At 36.4% G+C, this 5,449-nt stretch overlaps 1 pseudogene; it reads left to right on the top strand.

Moving 5' to 3' along the window:
- Positions 1 to 2,702: 2,702 nt before the first annotated feature.
- On the top strand, positions 2,703 to 2,830 carry LOC122791904 (annotated as a pseudogene).
- The last annotated feature ends 2,619 nt before the right edge of the window (positions 2,831 to 5,449 follow it).

Genomic DNA, 5,449 nt, shown 5'->3' with positions numbered 1-5,449 from the left:
TCCTTTCTCCATTCCTGTGTTGGCTTAGTTCTTAGGATATTTTCTGCTACATTATAGATATAATATTCTGTATGATTACTATTATTTTCTTAAAGGCCTGTATCCAAAATCCCACTCTCTCCTTGTTTCTTGAGCTTCCCCCTGTTTCATCATTATCCCTTCCACTTTGAATTATAGTTTTCTGCTTGTAGTATGTATAGGAGCCTTAACTGTGTAGCTCTGAAACACTCCTTCAAATCAGGTAATCCCAATTCACCTTGTTCTACTGGAAGAATCATCTTATCCCACTTGACTCTTGCCATCTTCCCCTCCCAGATGAAGTAATTCAGCTCCTTATTAATTGCTATCCACACCTTCTCCTCTGGTTGATAAAAATATGCCTGACCTGTGTATAATACTAATGCGACAAAAAAAATTTTAATTGCATGTATCTTACTATCCATATCCATATAACAAAGCTTCCATTTTCTCAGTTTTTGTATTATCTTTTGTTTAGTCTATTCCCACATATCCTTAGCTGCCACACTAGAATCATTTTAATCCATACTCTTAAATACTTCATTTTGTCATGTCCCAATAAATATGGATACTGCTGAACCAATTCATATGTGAGTACATATTTTACTGCTATTGCCTTTGTTTTAGCTTCATTCATTTTGTATCCCAAAAAGATTTGAAACTGTATTAATGTTCCACAACACTGTAATGTCTTCTTCTGGTTTTGTCAGGCATAAAATAATACCATCTGCAAATAGAGCCAGCTTTTCTTGACTACCATACCAATTATATACTTGAATTTTTGAGTCCCTTATTTTCTTTGCCAATGGTTCTAAATATAATGCAAATAAAAAAGGGGAAAGAGGACACCCCGTCCGCTTTCTCTGCTCAAGCAGAAATTATCAGAGAGGACCTCATCCACTTTAATTTTCACCTCCGATCCCTCATATAACCTCCTAATCAACCTTATAATTTTTTCAGGAAATGCAAATGCTTCCAGTGCCCTACTCATAAAGTCCCAGCTTACTCTGTCAAATGCTTTCTCTGCATAAAGACCCACCAACAATAATGGTATTTTCTTACATTCTGCTTCCCTCTGGATTGTCAATGTTCTGTTAATGTTTTCAAATGTTTGCTTTCCCTCCACAAAACCACATTGATCCATATCTATCAATTTTGGCATTACTTTTGCCATTCTTTTAGCCATTTTAGACATGAACACTTTCAAATCATGGTTTAGTACTGAAATGGGCCTGTATGCAGCTGGATCTGATGGATCTTTACCTACTTTAGGTATTACAGCTACTATTGCATTCATCCATGATGTTGGTACTTCTCCTACTCTAAAAATACCATTAAAACTTTCCAGATCTTTTTCAGTTTTTTCCCCTCCTAGCTTCCAAACTTCCACTGGAATAACATCCATTCCTGGGGACTTTCCTGTAAATTGGTTATACATCACAAATTTTATCTCATCTCCTCCTATCCTGTTAGTAATTGAGTATAATCTACCTCTAACCTTGGCATATTTAATACTTCCATAAACATTTCCATTTGTATCTTTTCTTGATTTCCATATTTCTCTGCTTTATACAGATTTTCACAGAATTTCTGAAATATTTCTAATACTTCTACAGGATCTCTTGTCACCTTCCTTGTTATAGACTCCCTAAGCTTGGTGACAGCCCCTTTCAACTTTCTATTGCCTGAGTTATTGTGCTAAAAGTTTTTGTGCCCTAGTGTTATTATCAAAAAACAATTGTTTAACAGCAATATTTCTAAATTCATGTCTATTATTGAGGCAATCCCTCATTTTCTGCTTATCATTTTACAGTTCATCCTCTTATTTTATTTCTACCCTATTTTTAAACTCAACCTTAATTTTATCCCACTCCTATCTATATTTTCAAAACTAATTTCTAGCCTCTCAAATAGCTCCTAAATAATCTCCACTACCGATTCCTTAAATTCCTCTCTTTTTAACAGATAGGTGGGAAATCCAGAGTGTCTCATTTTTATTTCATTACTCTGAGTTTTTATTTTAGCTGTTATTGGCACATGATCTGAGTTATTGGGTGCATATCAAGACATTAAATTAAATGCACTTGTTCCTGTGAAATTTAAATTCTGTCTAGTCTAGCCCAGTTTTTGTATCTTGGGGAATAATGCATAAATTCACTCTGAACTCTTATTACTTAATTCACATCTTCCATGACAAATATTTTCATAAATTTCTCAAAAATCTTCCCTCCTTAGTGATACTTTCCCCTCAAACCCCCCAGACACATCTTCATTGCTGCAAATCAAATTCCAGTCACCACCTATAAATAATAATCCTTGCTGAAAACTGATTATTTCTCCCAGAATTTTCTTAAGCTCCATTATAGCAGTTTTAGGTAGAATATCAATACATGCCAGTAGAATTATCCTCCCTTGACAGTAGTCCCATAGCACTACAAATCTGTTATTACTGTATTTTTTATCCGCTTCTATCACAATTGGAGCTCCTCTTGCAATTAATATAAGTACTCCTCTTTTCCTTTGCCCCAGTATTTCCCTGAATAACCATCCTTAAAACCTTTCTTTATCAAATGTACATGTTGAGTTCTTTCCAAGTGTATCTACTGTAACATAACTATTTGTGTTCCACATTTTTAATATAGTTCACTATTCTTTCTTTTTTTGTATTTATCTGTGAGACTATTATCACTTCTCGGCCATTTGGCTAAGATCAAGTGTAGTATCTGTGAGACCATTGACATTTAAAAACATTATAGAAAGCATCATTGTATTAAAAAGTTATTATTCCCACCTTTTATGTATAACAACTTTTTGTTAAATGTCTAGCTCCAGCTTTTGTGTTTCATACATACACTGTTTGTCAGGCTGAACTTTTATATAGTTGTTTCTTGTCACATCCATTTGAGCCTATGTCACATCTTACAAAACTTTTTTGTTTTATTGAAACCTCTCAAAAGAGCTCAATAACCCCTAAAACCTATTAATTTAATACTTACACACAAAACTATGTACATCTTCATATATTGATGTTTTACCCTCCTAACAGGAAAAAATGTCCCAAACTGACAGCCACACTCACAAACATGAGTTAACCTAAAAGAAAGGTTATCTGTGCTAAGACACATGGTACAGCCTATGCTTCTACTAAATGCTAACTGGTTTTGTCTTATCTTTATAGCTCTCCTAGCTGGGAAAAACCCTGAATGCTTTCACAGAGCATTATCTCCTAGCCAGTTTCTCTTATCTTTTTCTTTTTTTATTTCCCCAGCCAATCAGTCTCCACCAGACTGTAACCAATTTCTCCTTATCAGATCATCTCCATGGAGACAATAGAAGCAGACAGCCAATTACTCATTATCAGATTGTCTCCATGGAGACATGAGAACCAGATAGTCAACTTCACTTTATCAGATTGTTTCCATGGAGACACTAGGGAGAGCTACAGAATTGTTACTAAGCATACATTAATTTGCTAGAAAAAGCCTCATAATATTCAATATTATTTTTCATTTGCTTGCTTTCCTGTAAAACTTGTTACTAAATCAGTCTAAGGTTCTTAATCCAGTCATTCCCCCATGCAAGAATGAGAAAAAGCACATTAATCTATCTTTTGTCATGCTCTTTTAACTAGACTTTTTTTTTACATTGTAGTGCCTACATTTCGTAAAACTGAAAAAGAAGAAAGAGAGAAGGGTGAAAGAAAGGAAAAAAGAACAGAAACACATATTTACAGTCCCCATTACACTTAAAAATAACTGAGAAAATGTAACTTTATAGCATGCAAAAAATCATACACCACAAAAATAGTACTGTGACAATAAAAATATTTTCTTTACTTACAGTTAATTTCTCCCCTCCATTCCCCTCCCCAAAGCATTTTCCAAACATTAATGACATGAAGTAGGGCATGTACTTTAGAGTCCCACACAAGTCAGTCAAATTCTGAAAAAGTCCATTATTTCCAAATTTTCTTGTTCTGTCATATTTCACAAAAATAATTATCGCATTGTAATCCCACCTTAAGTTACTGGTTTTATTACTATTCATCTCCATTTCCCGAATCCTGTCTCTGCTTCATTTCCAAAATAATCTTGATTCTACTAGCTAACTCTCATGCCCCCTTCCTTCTCTCCAACATTTTCCATTGAAACAGTTGAAAAGCTTTCACATGTACAGTCTCTCTGTGGTCTTTATTACCAGAAGAACAAGAAGGAGAATCTCCTTCTGTTTCACAAGTCACTTTTTGTTGGACAAACTTTTGTTATTTCCTCCTTAGCATGTATTTCATCAAAAAATGATTTCGTTTCACCAGGGAAAAATACCTTGAAGACAGCTGACTACAGCAGTTGGAATCTCATACCTGTGTCTCGACATTCCCTGAATAGTGGAATGAATTTATTCCTCTTCTGCCTGCTGTACAATGAATAATCATTCTCCACAAACACTCTGCTGTCTCCACACACACGCACACATACACACACGCACAGATACACACACACACACACACACACACACACACACACACACACACACAAATCAGTATGTGCTACTCAAGTCAGAAGTGACAAACTTCATGACACCCATGCAGACAGAAACTGAAAGTTCAACTGCTGAATCCTACACTAAGGCACTGTACAAGCACATCCACTCATGCATGAATCGTGCCATCCCAAATAGATCCAAGATGCTCTCATCCAAAAAAAGGAAGCCAATCTGGCGGTCCCCTGCCATAAACAAACTTTACAGCAAAAGGAAGAAACTGTTGCAGAAAAGAGGAAAATCCCAGGATGCAAAAAACTCCCTTACCAGCCTCAGTAAGAAACTGAGATCCCTCATAAAATCCTCCAAAGCTAGTTATGAAAATAAAATTGCCAAAGATTCCAAAGACAACCACAAGGCATTCTATAACTATGTCAAGAATCTAAATGGCAATGCTCAGATCTGCTCTGAGCTAAAACAGAATGGCATTAAATATACTGATCCCAAGGATATTGCCAATATCCTGGCAGATCGATTCAGTGCCAACTTCACCCCCCCTCTCACCCCCTAAATGGCCCATCTCAATACCGGAAGATTGCCATATTCCGGTAATAATGGCCACTCAGGTAAAAAAACGCACTCTCCAAAGCTAAGACTACAGCATCCATGGGACCAGATGATATCCCGGGCTGTGTACTACATGAACTGCAATATGAACTGGCACCTCACCTAAGTGTCATGTTTAATCATAGCCTCACCTCAGGTTTCGTGCCCACTGAGTGGCGCAGAGCTACAGTTATCCCACTCCACAAGGGGGGATCCACCTTGGATCCCGGAAACTACCGTCCCATCAGTCTGACAAGTCTTATCTGCAAGACCATGGAGTGTATTATCATGGAACTTATAAACAAAGACATTGGCAACCTTCAAACACTGGACCCCACCCAGTTTG

Source organism: Protopterus annectens, chromosome 17.part0 (assembly GCF_019279795.1).
Source record: "Protopterus annectens isolate FY-2018-M chromosome 17.part0, PAN1.0, whole genome shotgun sequence".
Classification (NCBI taxonomy): domain Eukaryota; kingdom Metazoa; phylum Chordata; order Ceratodontiformes; family Protopteridae; genus Protopterus; species Protopterus annectens.
Note: the sequence above shows the minus strand (reverse complement) of the source record. Positions and strands in the feature narration are given on the sequence as shown.